The 18,475-nt window shown below is 36.0% G+C and overlaps 1 long non-coding RNA gene across 1 annotated transcript; it reads left to right on the top strand.

The window, feature by feature from the left end:
• The first annotated feature begins 3,281 nt into the window (after positions 1–3,281).
• On the top strand, positions 3,282–14,049 carry LOC138710070 (uncharacterized). The gene is made up of 4 exons (XR_011335042.1): positions 3,282–3,313; positions 5,919–5,985; positions 8,130–8,224; positions 13,983–14,049. It is a non-coding gene; the product is annotated as an uncharacterized lncRNA (long non-coding RNA).
• The last annotated feature ends 4,426 nt before the right edge of the window (positions 14,050–18,475 follow it).

The following is an 18,475-nucleotide window of genomic DNA, read 5'->3' as shown; positions in this document are numbered from 1 at the left end:
TGTTTGAGAATAAGGTTCTTAGGAAAATATTTGTAGCTAAGAAGGATGAAGTTACAGGAGAATGGAGAAAAGTAGAGCCCGATCGCAAACTCGTGGCACCAACATGCGCGAGCTTCTTTGTGAAGCTTAGGAGTGGGGAGTTCTGTGTGTTCGGTCGACTGCTTACTCGTAGAGCATACTGTTCAAACACCCCCCTTCCCCTAGCAAGACTCTTGGGCGAGTCCATGTAAGTGGATGCCAATTCGTCTTTCGCGCAGGTGTCACGAGTTTGCAATCGAGCTCTACGAAACGCAGAACAGCACGCATTGTATTCTTCATCTGACATCACTAGGAACATTAAATCCAGACGTTTGAGATGATCAGGGCATATAGCACGTATGGGCGAATCCAGAAATACATATAGAGTGTTAGTTGGAAGGCCGGAGGAAAAAAGATCTTTGGGGAGGCCGATATGTAGATGGGAGGATAATATTAAAATGGATTTGAGGGAGGTGGGATGTGATGATGGAGACTGGATTGATCTTGCACAGGATAGGGACCGATGGCGAGCTTATGTGAGGGCGGCAATGAACCTCCGGTTTCCTTAAAAGCCATTTGTTGCTATAGAGGTTTTAGGGAGTAGTAATATGGAATATTCTGAGTAAAAATGTTCATACAAACATATATCCAATTTTCAATGGGTGTGCAGATACAGCTCTTTGAATGTTATGCATAACAAGCCTTACAAGTGACAAGGAAAGACACATTATAGTCTACCTATGTGTTTCATTAATACTATCTTTAATGTTGTTACAGAGTAATAATTATGTTTACATTAATATCTAATACATAGGCCTATTAATGAAATGTTTGTCATTATTGTTATTTAGTTAATCGAGCAAACAAACCCATTTGTATTTAACGTCCAGCATTGGACCTAATGTATAAATGCACTTCATTTATGTGGGATATCAAATGATAAAAATGAAAGTTACAGTATTTAGGCCTATTAAGTTTAACCTTCGATGATAAAACAAATGATTAACTACAAGTTTAAAGGTTTGGAAACCCTTTCACTGTACGTAAGTTATGCACTAGCTGTGATAGGAGTGGAGGTCGGGGGGTTTGTTTCGATTGAATGCAAGTACTGCTTCTAGAGTCTGGTCAAGGAGCGATGTCGCTTACGATACGGAACGAACTATACTTATGGGGGGTTGGGACAAGAGTGGGGGGCTCGATGAAAATACGCGCGGCCAGACGTCCTCCTGTTTGGCTACGTCTATACTCAGTTGACATTCAAGTCAATTTCTCTGCGATCTACCCATTGCCCAATTTCCACGAACTAGACGGCGGTAATTCTTATCTTACCATACATTATACGTAACGTACATTTTCTAAGTTCTATTAGAGTTCACTGACAAAAAATACGTTGAAATTTCTGACTTTGTGCGTTAAACTTCAGTACATGTATTGTATGTATAGTACAAGCAAGAGTCCAGCCGTATGAGAAAGAGAGAAAGAAAGAAAGAAAGAAAGAAAGAAAGAAAGAAAGAAAGAAAGAAAGAAAGAAAGAAAGAAAGAAAGAAAGAAAGAAAGAAAGAAAGAAACAAAGAAAGAACGAAAGAAAGAGGAAAGAAAGAAAGAAAGAAGTTTACCTTCCTCTCCTCTTCTATCTTCTTCAATTCTTCATTATTTATTTTTCCCTCTTTTCGTATTTCTTACTTTTCCCGCCCTTCGCCTTTTCTTTGCTTGCTTATTGTTTCACACTTTTAATTTACAGTAGTAGGCCTACTCCAATTATCAAAAGCACCAACTAACCGCAACGCCAATATATTCAGATCGATTTTAAGGAAATTTACAAATAGTTTATTCAGTAACAGAAAATACTTCTTTCTCCAAAAGATTGCGCAATATGAAATAATTATTTTCGCGCCACAGCCGGATGAGTTGGATTGTTAATTCCAAACTTTCGACGGCTAGCTCCGCCATTTTCTTCAGGGGCTGAAGTGCCGCGGGAGAGTGAGTGAGTGAGTGAGTGAGTGAGTGAGTGAGTGAGTGAGTGAGTGAGTGAGTGAGTGAGTGAGTGAGTGAGTGAGTGAGTGAGTGAGTGAGGCGTAAAAGATACACGAAAACACGTCCTTGCAAGATAGTTCAGGGACTTAGAAAAGCTGGATATGTGAGCTCTAAGCCCGTTGGTCACTTATCTTCTCACTCCGAGTTTCACTGCTCCATTTAAGGGTGTAGAAAGTTTTGAAGAATAAATGCCAAAAAAATGGAGCAATATAATAGCTACCACATAAATAAGTGCCGTGGGACCATGTCTAGGCCAGTAGATAAGCTATCAGGTGGCCTTCCCGCTAAGGACAGTACCACAATACTTTCATCGTGCTTGATGTTCTGCCCTTGCGATATAGGTTTGGCTCTATCGGCCCTTTTGAGGACCACACAGATGTACCTGCGAATCTCTTCTGCAGCGTCGGTAGGGAGTTTGTAGATGGCTTCTTCCACTCCGTTTATGATTTCCTTTACTGGAAAATGGCAATAAACATAAACATGTCAGCTCGTGATGAGAAACAGAAGTATTCCTCGTAGTTTGTTCCGAGATAAGTAAATGGCATTGATACTGGGTTGTAGACGACTTGGAAAGACAGCAAACAGAGCCCCACAATCGCCAAAAATCATCCGAACACAAAAATCATACTCTAACAAAATCGCTTTTATCTATCACAGCGATTTCTCCAGAGCTGTCACAGTTTGAAGCTGTGACGGCGAGTAGCTGTCACACATCACCTCTGTACTGTAGAAACGAAACATCAAAGTCTGTGGGTTCCTTAACACGGTATGTCTAAATATAGTTTTCTAACAGATGACAAAACTTCTTGGTCTCATCAAGATATACACAGTATTTCATTTAAAACTGCAAAGTCTACTAAAAAACTATTGAAAAATAAAGCCCCAACACAGTTATGGTGTTCCAATACTGAAGAGGACATCAAAATCTTAAATTAAATTAGTACATAAATCGCACTTAGAGCCTAACTTTATTTCTGAACCATTTCATGACAAAGTGTTAGTTGACAAAGCGTCTCCTAACTCTTCCATGCCGAGATTGGAAATACGAGTAACGAACATTCCATCGATGTAACAAAGAGAAATAATGAAACTATGTACATTATGTCATTTATATGGACTCTGAAAAGCAAAGCAACTCATTCGTTCTACTTTCAGTTTAACATATGTCGTTCTTGTTCACAGGACTTTTTGGCCCATGCAAGTATATAAGTCGTCGTCACATTGTGTAACCATATCAATACCAGAAGCAAAGCAACTTCAGGTGAGAGCCCTTCTATTCGATTTCATTGTGTTCTATCCTACTCCATTAACTTCTAGCTTTATTTTGTATGTTAAAATAAGTTTCAGAATATTCTCCTCTACTCCATTATTCTTAAAAGCCTACCTTTGCAATAATTTCTTCCTTGTTTCAAATATATTACTTATTTTTGTCTTCGAGAGAATATTCTTTACTTGCTTTGCGATTCCTAAGCTGTTGAACTTTTCCATCATCAAATTTAAACACTTAATTTTCTCAGCAAAATTTCATGTCCTCAATTATAAATATATATAATAGTTTTTTAACTTAATGGATTAAGCAATATCACCTCTCGCATAGAGATTCTATTCCATTTTCATAATAAATTTCAACATGATTAATGTTATTTTATAAAGTTTAACTGACAAGAATGTCTTATGAGGTAATATGAAATGTATAATTCTTAGTTATCATTCCATTAGCCATTTAACTCTGTGCTTCGTGCAAGTCATTGTTGCTGAATATAGTCATGTAAATTCCGCGCAAAATAACATCACTAAAAACCTACATCATATATACCCAGATTGCTCGGCGTTATAGGCTTTGACGGTAACAACTTTTGTTAGGTTTACTATGCTGCCATCTAGTTGTTACATAAAGAGTCACGTCATAACTCCCATTTGAATTGCATTAGCGACTATACTGACATCTCGTGTTCGTTTAGGGCGGACGGATGACGATCCTGGCGGTTGTTCTCTTCAAAGTGAACCGATTTTAAGATAGAAATGAGCAATCTATATGTGATCTGGGCTAAAACATACAACAGAATTATGACAACCCCGCTCAATATCCGAAACCGATTTAACAAATATAATGCGCTTATAAATTGCTATCAGAAAACATACTGTTGTACTCCTGCAATTTCCCTATGAAAAATACTGACTAATTTTAGTATGTAATTGCAGGTTTCGCCATTTAACATGTAGACTATATGCCATTAGTAGCTACGTATATATTAATAAACAAAAAATTAAAATTAAAATATATTTGTTTCATAAACATCCTACTTCCGCACAAGTACAGGGCGATTCTAAAGTCTTTCCGGGGTTTCGGGGGCCTATAGAACAGTTACTATGACAGATATAACGGAAACATTTGTATCAGAGGATAGAGTATCTAGCCTACCAAAGTTTCGCACATACCTTGCAGGAGTTCCGTATGCCCACCGTCGGTGACGCGGCAAACATCAATCCTATACTCCAGTTCCTGCCATACACGTCCCAACATCTCACGGTCGATACCAGAGACTGCATGCGTGATCCTCTCTCGCAGCTGTGCTAAAATCATACGGAAAAATCATTTTTGTTTTGTCCTTTAAATATACAGAAATTTGACTCAAACAAATGTTAAAACTCCTTTGGAAAACGAAAAGTTACATTTGTTCGGATCAAATTTCCGCACATTTGAAGGACAAAACTAAAATTCTTTGAATCGTTTATTCTCATAATATACTGCTCTCTTAAATTGACTGAGAATATTGAGAAATAAAGCGATGACCTTTCCAAAACAAGTTATTAAATATTTAATATAAAACAATTTTTATAGCCAAAGGACGCAAAAGCCAGCAAAATTGCATTAAACTGCTTTGTTTCAAATATCTCAAAGAATAACTCCCTGAAATTAATGACATTACTTACGGTTCACTCTGTATAAGAAAATCAAGGAAAGAAGCGTTAGTACCCATTTCTATAACGTAACTATTCTTGTCACAGTGACCAATATTTTCTTTAATAAATAACAATTCTTAAATCGCATGTAATTCCAGCCTGAAATTTATTCATAACAGACTATTACGTCACTGTAGAGGCAGAATGGTGAAAATTAAATCCTACGCCATGTGCGTCAGTTTAGCATACACAATTTCATTCTTAAATTAACCACAGATTAGTTTGAAAGGCAAAGTTAGGCATAATGTTAAAAAGTGTTAAAAATCTATAAATCAACTCTGTAACACTCTAAACAAATTATGTGACGCAAAGGTCACAATAGGCCTATACTGTGAACTCATTACCCTAAATTCCATATGTTATTTAAAAATACTTTCCTTTGCAGGAGTTGTTTCGTTTGTAAGGTCATTTCATTATACGATAATATAAAGGTAACAAGTTGAAGGTATCTCTTTCAGAGGTCGTGAAAATGTAGAGCACATGAAGGTAAATCCCATGCTTTCATGACGTCAGCATTAAATGACATAGCGTGTTAGGTACCGCGCTCCAACCGCATTTCAACCCCCAAGAAACACAAGGTACTTAATTCGACACGACGTTTCTTAGATTTCGGTTCTGTTCTGAAGGAATGTCAACTAGAAAATTCCCGCCACCACATGGAACTGAGCTCGGAAACTTCCAGTCCGAGATCAGCTGGTCCACCAACTTAAAATACTCGGCAGTCAAAATTGACCGTTAAAAGTTATATTTTGTAGAATTTTAATTGTAACTATCTTTGCTTGCATTTGTAGCATATTACCACAGTTTCCGTTCTGTAAAACACTATCCATTTACCTTCATTACTTTCCTGGTTGAAAAAATATGAGAAATATGTGACCCTAAACAATCACTTTCAATTCTAGGCTCTCCTACAAAATGATTCGTACACTCTTGGTGTTTGCCCTTGCTGCAACTATCCTCGCCATGCAGGTAAGATCAAAGTCTCCGCCACTTTGGAAATAGTTTATTTTCTGCACCTAAAGCTTTCTGAAAGTTATAAAACTGAAATATCTGAGAGGCGCCTTATGTTGTGATATAGCATATCAAACCTTAATGCTAATTCTGGCATTACTGTACAAATATTCCAGTTCCAGTTCCCATGTAACTATAAATTCTGACTCTTTGTGACAGACTGATTTAGACGTACCGGCTATCACGCAGGCGTTCCGGGTTTCAGTATCAGTGAAATTTAGGAATTTGCATTGGAAAGCAGTTAAACTAGTGCTATTATAAAAGCCAGAAAAGACAATCCCTTCTTGGTATTTATTAAGATTATCTGTTCTTCAAATATTCAAAATCAATTGTAAATAAATTATATTTGGAGAACACTTTGTATACGCGAGCCAATTTCCATATCATTATTATTATTATTACTATTAGCCCACTATCACCAATACCATTACCTTTATTATTATTATTATTATTATTATTATTATTATTATTATTATTATTATTATTATTATTATCATCATCATCATCATCATCAGTAGTAAGCCTATTATGCCTGCTAGTACTATTTATTATTAGGCCTATTATTATTATTATTATTATTATATTATCAGTGGTAGTAGTAGTAGTAGTAGTAGTAGTAGTAGTAGTAGTAGTAGTAGTAGTAGTAGTAGTAGTAGTAGTAGTAGTAGTAGTAGTAGTAGTAGTAGTAGTAGTAGTAGTAGTAGTGTCCAGTGCCGTGGCGTCGTGGTCTAAGGCATCCTGTCTAGGACCCGCGTTACGGAATGCCCGCTGGTTCGAGTCCTCATGGGGGAAGATATTTTCTCATGAAATTTCGGCCATTGTACGGAACCGTTGCCCACCCAGCATCGTGATGCACTTTTGGAGGTACGATAGGCAGCGAAATCCGGTTGTGAAGGCCAGCTATAACGGCTGGGGGGATCATCATGCTAACCACACGATACCTCCATTCTGGTTGGATGATCGTCCACCTCTGCTTCGGCATGTGAGCGTGAGGCCAGTAGCCGGCTGGTCGGTCTAGTTCCTTCACGGGCTGTAGCGCCACGAATTATTATTATATTATAGTAGTAGTAGTAGTCGTAGTAGTAAGCCTATTATACCTATTATTACCATTATAATTAATTAGGAGTAGTAGTAGTAGTAGTAAGCCTATTATAATCATTATCATTATTATTATTATTATTATTATTATTATTATTATTATTATTATTATTATTATTATTATTATTATTATTTTCTCACAAACACAACTTGGTTGATCTTACATCGTTGTATTCTTGGTTATAAGTATAACAAATAAGCATTGTAGCCCTAACTAAGAGGCTCCCTAGATACATTACTTCCCATAATTGTCTTCGTCTAATTACAATTCTAATAAGTAATTAAAATTATATTTGCATTGATTATAATATCTTAGTACGTTTTTTTATTAACTGTATAGTCAATAATGTTATAATTTTGATAATGTCTCCATTTGTAATGTGAAAAACAAAATTTTCTCTCATTCTTTGGGTGCATATTAAGTGACTTCATTTTTTACTCTCTGAGTGACAGCTAAATGAAATAAAATGTACACAAGAATAGGGCTACAATTAACTAAGAGCTAGGCTACACTTTTGTTAAATTCGTGGAAAGCATAACGACAAAGCATACTTCAAAGCTCAACCCAAGATGTTCTCTAAATGTACTATTTCCCGTAATTCTCTTCATATAATTACAATTTAACTGATTAATTGAAATATTTTAATATTTATCTTATTATGTACTTTTTAATTAATTGCATATTTATACTTAGTTAATCAACTTACATTTCGCTAATGCTTTCATTTGTGAAAAAACAAAATTTTCCTCTCATTATTTGGATGAATATTGAGTGACTTCATTTTTTTACTCTTTGAGTGACAGCTAAATAAAACAAAATATAGATAAGAATAGGCCTACAATTAATCACAACTAAGAACTAGGCTAGTCCTTTATTAAATTCGTGGACCGCATAACGAGAGAGATAATTCATATTCATGAGACTTTGTTTACATTATGTGTCACTCTCTATCCTTATAATTAAGAAACATTTATCATTCATGTTCCGCTGCTATTTGTTGCAGAGTGTCATGGTGGCAGCAAGACCGGATGGTGATGATGACCCTGAACCTGAACCAAGTCCTCGTTAGTGTTATTAGGAGCGTTTCGTGGCCAATAGGTAGGCCTATAATCCATGCCTCATTATTTATTTGTGATTAGAAATAAGCACTTTCGTACGAACTGTGATTGTGAATATAACAAATATTTGGAAATTCCTTAATAATAACTTTAGTATTACATTCTACTGGGAGTAAAACTGAATAGCTCAGTGGATACCTAGATTTCAATTATATGTTAAAATTAACTGGAAGAAAATAGAGTAATGAGTACGAAGAATCGTAAAATAAATAAGCTAGGCTATAGCCACAGTCTAGTACATACAGTCACGAAGCTCAATACGTAGTAAATATGCATCCATAGATAGTTGCTAACCACTAGCATCGCTAATATCGTCTCATTACAGACAATGCAAAATAGTATCGGCACAGTCTATTGTTCCTAGCACCCTCACAACTCAAGCTTCGTGACTGTACATACTAGATCGTGTTATAGCTATGAGGTTATAAAAAAAGAATAGAAAAGAAGAGGATAGATGTAGAGTGTCAGCATCGCAGCAAGACAGAAAGTAATAGCGAGTGCACAATCTGCACTGCACATGATTGATCTAAAGCAGTGCTTATGCATAAAAATTCTATGAGAAGTCAAGGAGGGAAAGGATAGATTTTTAAAAAGAGAGAACTTAAATAAAAATAGCAATAAATGAAAATGTGTCTGTAATGAATGTAATTGCGGCACCTTATACAAAATTATCAGGTCCACATTACACGAATGTAATTGAATGAATGAATGAATTTAGCCATTATGTCCCGTGAAGGGCAAAGGCCTTCTATAAAAGGGGTGGCTCGTTTTTACTCGCTTAGTGAGCCATTCCAGGCGATATTTTACTTTGTCGATCTGTATACCTTTAAAACTAATGTATACCTAATATCTAGCACGAGTCGTCATTGTAACCTATTAACACTATACACTAACACACTTAACTATTTCTAGTTCGTATTAGTCCTAGTTCTTTCCACTCAGATCTGTCCCTTGCTTTTCTTGACCACTGTTTGCCCGTCGTCTTCACAAACATATCCGCCCATCTGGATCGTGGTCTTCCCTGGTTCCTTCTTCCGATGTATGGGTCCCACATGGTGATCGCGTGCATCCATCTTGAGTGCTTCATTCTCGTCACGTGCCCAACCCCCACGTCCACTTCGACATCATGGCACGTTCTGCTGCATCGGATGTGTTGGGCAGTTTTTGTAGACTGTCGTTAGGGTGCTTGTCTTTTCGCGTGACTCCTAATATTTTTCTCTGCATCTTTCTCTGGCAAGTTTGGATCGCTGCATATTGCTTCGTAGACAGGGCCTTTGTCTGACACTGATCTAGGATTACTAATAGGATGCAGGTCTCTAGAGTCTCAAACCTTAGTTTGTGGTTGATTGCTTTGTCCAACAATACTTACTTACAAATGGCTTTTAAGGAATCCGCAGGTTCATTGCCGCCCTCACATTAGCCCATCGGTCCCTCTCCTGTGCAAGAATAATCCAGTCTCTATCATCATATCCCATCTCCCTCAAATACATTTTATTATTATCCTTCCATCTACGTCTCGGCCTACCCAAAGGTCTTTTTCCCTCCGGCCTCCCAACTAACACTCTATATACGCATTTCTGAATTCGCCCATACATGCTACATGCCCTGTCTATCTCAAACGTCTGGATTTAATGTTCCTAATTATGTCAGGTGAAAAATACAATACGTGCAGTTACGTGTTGTGTAACTTTCTCCAGTCTCCTGTAACTTCATCCCTTTAAGCCCCAAATATTTTCCTGAGAACTCTATTCTCAAACAATCTCTGTTCCTCGCTCAAAGTGAGAGTCCAAGTTTCACAATCATACAGAACAACCGGTAACTGTTTCCAACATTATGAATTTTGAACACCAGAACACCTTCCAAGTCGATGTTCTTCTTTTTATCTCTATGTCGGTGTTCTGCTTGAAGGCTACATGTTGACGTAAGTACTTGTATTCAGAGACGTATTGTAGTTCTGTGTCGTCCAGTTGTACTGAAGTTTGTTGTCCACTGGTCATTATTTTCGTTTTGTCGCTGTTCATAATCAGACCTATGGCCTTTCTGGGTGTTTAGCTTGTTTACTATCTCTTGAAGTGCTTGCGCTGATCTGGCGAATAGAATGATGTCATCTGCGAAGCGTAGATTTGTTAGCCTTCTGCCATTGATGTTTATTCCCTGTTTTTTGTTCCATTTCAAGTTTCGAAAATGTAATTATTCACACGAAATTTATCATATATATTAAAGTGATTCGGAAAGTGAATTAAATAGTTTAGGGGGAAGGAAGGTCAGTGCCGAGAGAGGAGATGAAAGTGTTTCTGTGAGTGCAAGGGCAGAAAGGAGGAGAAGTGATGGAAAGAAAGAAGAAGACTAGTTTATAACAGGAATGGGTGAAGTGGACGATTCTAGTCCAACGACGGTTAAGGATATAGATGATTTTGTAAGTATAATAAATAATAAATTAGGGGAGTGTAGTAGAATGTTAAGTGAAACGATAGAGATAATGAAAATAGGCGAGGAGTAGGCCTATAGTGGGGGAGGCTAGCTAGGATACCGAAGCTTATGATGGAGAAAAGAGGCCTAAGTGAATTCAGAAAATGGAATGTACACAAGAAACAGACATAACGACCCTATTGGATAATAGTGTAGTGAGGATTAGTAACAAGTAGTATTAGAATCAGTGAGTGTTCGATATAAGTAAACTGGAAATCAAGAAAGGAATTGTAAATGTATCAATTTTGAATGAACTGAATTAGGCTTATAGGTGGGAGTATGGAAAAATTTAGTTAGAAACAGAAGCGAGAGACTATAATAAATAGTAAATGGGTGTTAGGGAAAGAAAAAGATATAATAATGAGAGAATGTAAGTATGATATATAAATCTAAATTACAAGAGAGTCTACAAAAAAAGGTATATTTGTGACACCGGTTACAAAATTGTGAGTTCCACATTACATGGATGTAATTGTTGCCACGGAATATATCATATCATATCATATCATATCATATCATATCATATCATATCATATCATATCATATCATATCATATCATATCATATATCATATCATATCATATCATATATTCATTTCTCTCATTCATTAATTAATTCATTCATTCTTCGTTCTACCCAAGGGCAGGTCTTTCACTGCAAACCCAGCTTTATCCAATCTTTCCTATTTTCTGCCTTTCTCTTTGTCTCATATCATATCATATCGTATATCATATCCTATCATATCATATATCACATATCATATATCATATAATATCATATATCATATAATATCATATCATATCATATATCATATCATATCATATCATATATCATATCATATCATATCATATATCATATATATCACAGACCAGGCCTGCACAAACAGAGCTCAACGAGCGCGCGCGTCCTTCGGAGCGGGAGAGCTGTATTTACCGCTCGCCGAAACGGAGAGGAAGATACGTCAGAATGTCATAGACTTGCCTAGGGGTAGAGGAGAGGGAAACGACCACTCAGTTATCTAGTTGAGTGCATTGTGTAGGCCTATTCTCAGTAACTGTTTTACATTGCTTACCTACTGCTACAGTACAGTATGGAGGAATCTAAAAGACGGAACATAACATTTAACATTTACCGATTTATAGTTCGAACTTATTGATCTTCAATGTGACCTAAAGGCTAAAGATCGTTTGAATAATACTACTAGCCTGGTTGAGTTTTACAAGACTAAACATTAGCAATAATATCCACGACTACACAGGCTGGCTGTGAAAAAGATTGTTACGTTTGGCTCAACATTTATATTTGTGAGCAACTGTTTTCTATATTCAACTTTAATAATGGCAAACATCGAACATCTGTAACTGATGTTTCATTGCGATCAGTAGGCTACTGTTCCTTTCAGCTGCCAACAGCATAAAACCCGGTTTTGATGTACTGATAAATAAAAAATATAACAAAATGATATTGTACATTTAAATAGCTATAGAATTTCTATTATTTCTGTAAAATAAATATTTCTTTATTAATTAATAATAGTCCAAGATAGTTTTGCAAACACTGAACGGGAATTCATTTCATAAGCACTCGTAATAGTACTTCTTTTTTTGTACATTTTGTACGAGATCCACCCCTTCTTCCAGTCCACTCTTATACAGAGCGCAGCTAATATCTGCTTTCCGCTCATGAGCTGTGAGCCGGCTCGGAGAGCGCAAACCTTCTGCAGGCCTGACATAGACTATATCATATCATATCTCATATATTAAAATCGATTTAAACTGTAACAATGAACATTTTCCACGAAAAGCCACTTCGACATCATTTTCCGCTTCCTTTGCAACATGTTTTGATGCTTTCTATTCTTATCTCTTAATTTTCCCCTGCGTTCAATATTACCAAAACGATATACGTTCATTTCCTCTAATTTCACGTGGATGCAAATTAGATGTGGTCATTCCGATCGGCAACACGCATCTCGTCGACTTTTTGCTGTCTGGCGTCCTCTCAAAACATAAATTTTTAACTGTTTAATCAGTATTTACTTTTAATCTAGCCTATTTGCATTTCATACCATAATGCGTAACTGACTACTTCATATTCCCTGCATTTTAATATTATTTGCTGAACTCCGGTATACAGGGTTAGTCAGTAAAAGTGTGCAAAATTTAAACAACAAATAGGGAATGCTCTACAGAACATTTTGAGATAAGGAATTTGGGTCTTACAAGTCAGATTAAAGAGTTTTGTGCTTAAATATGTCCATCACTATCACTTACTGTCTTGCATATTATCTACATTTATTATTTAAATTTGCTCTTACTTGCAATAATTATTTATATTTATTTACACTTATTATTTGCTTTCACTTAAGTATTTGAAATTAATTTGATATAATTTATAAATCAAGTTAACAATGTATCATTTTATTCCTCTCAACAGTTGCAAGAGATTACATCCACTAGCGTCTAGTACTAATATTAATTACTTAAATTTACTATTTGAGTTTAATATTTATAATAACTATTTCCAAGGAACATTAGATTCAGACGTTTGAGATGGGCAGAGCATGTGACACGTATGGGCGAATCCAGAAATGCTTAGAGAGTGTTAGTTGGGAGGCCGGAGGGGAAAGACTTTTGGGGAGGCCGAGACGTAGAAGGGAGGATAATATTAAAATGGAATTGAGGGAGATGGATTATGATGAATTGATGATAGAGACTGGATTAATCTTGCACAGGATAGGGACCAATGGCGGACTTATGTGAGGGCGATAATGAACCTTTCGGGTTTCTTAAAAGCCATTTGTAAATAAGCAAGTAATAACTATTTGCATTAAGCAATCCGTCATGTTTTCTTTATTGGCCTATTGTCCACAAGGTTGTTCTGTCTATCGTATTTACATTGTCAGATTACAAAACATTATATGAGTCAACGACAGATCATTTCGTACCAATATTCGAAAAGTTACCACGGTACATACAGTACGTTGTTAACTCAAATTTGTAAATTATATGAAAATAATTTTAAAATGTAAATAATAAACATAAATAATTGTACATAAATGTTAATAATAAGTGTAAATACATTTATAAAATATGGAAAACAGCAAATGATAGTGTTAGTCATGATTATGCTGACATTTCTTTACTCTGACTTCGCTATCTAAAATTTTCTGTAGAGCATCTCCTATTTCCCGTTCAAGATTGCAAACCTTTACTGTATCAGCTTGAATGTTTCTTGCACCAATTGGATACTATTTCTATTTTGTTGCAGGTACCTAAGTGTTGCCACAACAATGCCAGTTGAAATAAGAACAGTGAATAAATACATTGAAATAAAACCACATCTTATCATTTATTATTCCTTAAAAATATCAATATCCCACAATTATCTGTAGTGTCCCTTACGCCACATTTTATAAATATTATCAGTGTCTATTTTGTCAATTTCCTGATGTAACTGTAGAGAAGAAGGTGTGGGAATCAACTCGCATTCTTCCTTGAAGATCCTAGTTTCTACTTCTTGTTTAGTCAACTGTCCAAAGAAAGGTCTGAACTAGTGTCCTGCAATGTCTCAATATGAGACAGACAACCAAGACATTAAAAAACTTCGTCTTAATTCATATGAAACATTAATCGCAAGATCTGTGTTAAAATCCTTAAGCGGTTAAGACACTAAGGGTGGGAGTGGAGGACAGCGAATACTTTTCTAACAAGATGAAACACACACAAAAGACCTCCTTCTGCAGAGCGATCATCGGTGAATATCGAATTTCGACATACTCGACAAAATTGAACCGAACATTGCGCCTGCAATGCACGACACTAGTCTAAACCTCATAAGTGATAACAAGGCACCAATTATAAGGCAACTAAGCCAGGTGATAATAGGGTAAAGTGGCCAGTTTATTTTCTCCTTCATTCCGTACAGTTCTGAAATATGATAGTCGACCTGGTTGGCGAGTTGGTATAGCGCTGGCCTTCTATTCCCAAGGTTGCGGGTTCGATCCCAGGCCAGGTCGATGGCATTTAAGTGTGCTTAAATGCGACAGGCTCATGTCAGTAGATTTACTGGCATGTAAAAGAACTCCTGCGGGACAAAATTCCGGCACATCGGGCGACGCTGATATAACCTCTGCAGTTGCGAGCGTCGTTAAATAAAACATAACATTTTGAAATATGATATTTGAAACCTGGGTTGTTTTCTGATAAAATATTACATTCTAACTAATTATATATATGACGAAATGCAAGTTATGCTAAAATATATAATTGCTTTTTGAGAATGATTTAACTGTGAATATCACACGATATTAAAACATTAGTCACCTTACTATGGACGTCTTTTGTTGAGTGCATTGCTTGTAGTCGGTTCTACATGACGGACATAACGTACAGCTGTCAAAAAAAAAGTGGCCGCACTCGTGAACAGCGAATATTTTCAAAACCCACTTCGGGTCGCGGCGATGTTACACGATGCATGTGCTTGTACAAGCAGTTCCCGAACTATGAAAGTGTTCCATATCTGCTCCTCGCAGACCAGCGGTAGAGTGCTTGTTTAATGATTCAAAGGTTCTGGGTTCGGGCCTTCTTCAAGTTTTCATTTTATTTTTTAATCGTTCTTTAGCGATGTAAATGATATTCAAATTATCATTTATATCCAGTTATCGTTCTTTATGGATATCACGTTATTTATATTTTGTTATCGTTCTTTAGAGATATGAATAAAATTCAAGTCATTATTTGTATTCTGTTATCGTTTTATAACGATATGAATAATAATTATTACTATTGTAGCTACAGTATCTCCAATGAGGGTTAGTCCTATTTTACATATGTATGTTAGGGCTATAGTTTTATACACAAAAAAGATAAGCATAAAGAGAAATAGAAAAGAAAATTAAATTAGCTTACGCGATGTAAACAAAACATAAACAATCCGTAAATTAGGCATTGCGATTGCAAAACAAATATCAGTTATCAATTTGAAACATACAAAAACATTAACAACACACATACGTAACACTTCTATAACACAAATATGCAGCTTTCCGTACCATACATCATAAATGAATACACAATAGTCACACAGACACAATCAAACTATAATCAAACATTGCTACGACATCAAGCATCCCATAACTGACTCACATACATAACAAATCGAGCAGCCGTTGCAACACATACACTTCAACATAGTAACCACACTTTTAAAAGTTACAAATTTGGCTCCAAGAAGAATAAATAGGACACTGTTACTAATTACTATTCTTCTACAATTTCTTAAATACATCTGTAATAAATCTGTGAAATTCCGATATGAATAATATTCACGGTTTTTTATATTGTTATCGTTCTTTAGCTATATAAATAATATTCAAGTTATCATTTATATTGTTTTCCTTCATTAGCAATATAAAATAATATTCAAGTTATTTATATTGTTATTGTTCTTTCGCAATATAAATAATCTGTATTTTATGTAAGTAATTATTATAACACAAATAAACATCTTTCTTTGTAAAATAGGTTATTTTATTTAGATAATTAAATACGTATTATATAATGTCTTATATTAATTAAACAAACCGATAATTATAATTTATATTGTGTTATCGTTCTTTAGTGATACTGTATAAATAATATTCAAGTTATTTATATTGTAATCGTTCTTTAGCGATATAAATAACATAAATTTAATATTAGGTTTGGAAAAATCCAGTTGCATAATACTGGTATTAGTTTTTCTTTTTGTATTATTACATTATACTATCTTGAACCACAATAAAATGAAAAGGAGTAACGAGGAATTGAACCTGAGACGTTGACATCTAAATTACGACGTTCGTCCGCTGAGCTACGAGGGCAAAAGTGTGGAAACATTTTCGGAAAAATTGGCCCAATCACACTCTAAGATTTTCTGATGATTCGTAGAAGCTAGTCCAGGATGCGGGGGGCAAAGGCTAATTGAGATTTCCCGATCTCTGATAGGGTCAAACATCCTGATAGAATTAATATTTAACCCTTGCCGTGACTTTCGGTGAAGTCCGGAGGGCCCAATTAGTAAAATCCACTCTCCTCATCTCCACGCTTGGGCCCCCTGGAATTTAATAAGATGCGAAAGAGATAGTGGTGTGCGGAAAGCAACGGGATGTTACCGCATTTAGGCCTATCCTTCCCAAGAAAAACTGCAAACATGAACAAAGGAAGCTTTTAATAGAAGAAGAAGGATCTTCTGCGGATCTCTGGAAAAAGAACTAAGGAAGAGACTAGTGAAGTGCTTTGTGTGGAGTGTGGCATTGTATGGGGAAGGAACATGGACATTACGACGAAATGAAGAGAAACGAATTGAAGCATTTGAAATGTGTATGTGGAGAAGAACGGTGCGTGTGAAGTGGACAGATAGAATAAGAAATAAAATTGTGTTTGAAAAAATGAGTGAATAAAGAATGATGCTGAAACTGATTACAAAGATAAAAAGTAATTGGTTGGGTCTCTGGTTGAAAAGAATAATAGACGACATTAGGATATGTGGATCATATGCGGAGACTAAGAGGAAGGCAGAAAATAGGAAAGATTGGAGATTGCTGGGTTTGCAATGAAAGACCTGCCCATGGACAGAACACTTATGTATGTTCAGGATGTCTGGAATATCGTGTCTAAAAACAGTCGCTATTTGCAGACTAGTCAATTCCATGCCCACTCGACTGCAAGATGATCGAGATAAGAGGAAGATAGACTAAATATTGAATTGTGGCTTTTTGTTTTGTTTTTTGAACGCTTAATTGTTTGAATGTTTTAAGGCCGACGCCAGTAAATTTGTTTTGTTTATGCCACGAAAGATATTTTTATTGAGAATAAAATCTATTTTCTTTCCATTTGCAGCCACAATATCTTAACGGTAAAGGCATGGCATAATATATTAATGAACCTGATGTTAATTACTAAAATAATTATAAAAGAGAAAGGAGCCATTATGTCTACTTTGTCTCTCTCAAAAACAGAACAAAAAAGAACATAAAAAGCACGTGGTTGTAGTCGAACGCAGGACCTCATGAATAAGAGGCCTGAACGCCACCATCATGCTATCGATAACACACAGAATACTTCAATTATAACTGTAGATATCAGGCAACGTGGTCCAACAACATGTAACATCGCCTGTCTCCGAATTGTAGCGAAGATACCCGAAGGGAACTTTGTTTCAGTAGAGCGGCCACTTTTTCTTTTGACAGCTGTACATCCTTCATAGTTGGTTGTCGTAATCGATGATATCTCTGTGTCAACTGTAAGGGTACTTAGCGCGGGTAGAATAAAAAATTGGTTATAGCGAGGTAAGTCGAAGAAATCACAATTGGACTCTCTGCAATTTTCCTTATAACCGAAATAATTCTATAACAAAAAATTCCCATCATTTTAATCAGCTCAAATGGACTCACATTTCCTCCCGCTAATGATCTCCGTACATGATCCCCGTTCGTCAATCTCTCAACGTAATTTTTTAACTGATATATGGGATTGAAATAAACGCATTTCAATAATTACTTATGACAGTCACTTCCAATTCAATGATCTGTGAAGTCATAGCGAGCTTCTCTCGTTCTCCGTAGCAATCTAGGTAGACTCTCGGAGCAGACCGCAACGCCAGACCCTATCGAAGCAGTGATGTATGACAAACCAGTTTAACTTAGCGTTCACAGTACCTAATAATAATATATTAATGTCTTAGGAACGAGATAGGTACACGCTACTATACTTAAATAATTT

Source organism: Periplaneta americana, chromosome 12 (assembly GCF_040183065.1).
Source record: "Periplaneta americana isolate PAMFEO1 chromosome 12, P.americana_PAMFEO1_priV1, whole genome shotgun sequence".
In the NCBI taxonomy this organism is placed as follows: domain Eukaryota; kingdom Metazoa; phylum Arthropoda; class Insecta; order Blattodea; family Blattidae; genus Periplaneta; species Periplaneta americana.
This window is presented reverse-complemented; position numbering and strand designations above follow the sequence as displayed.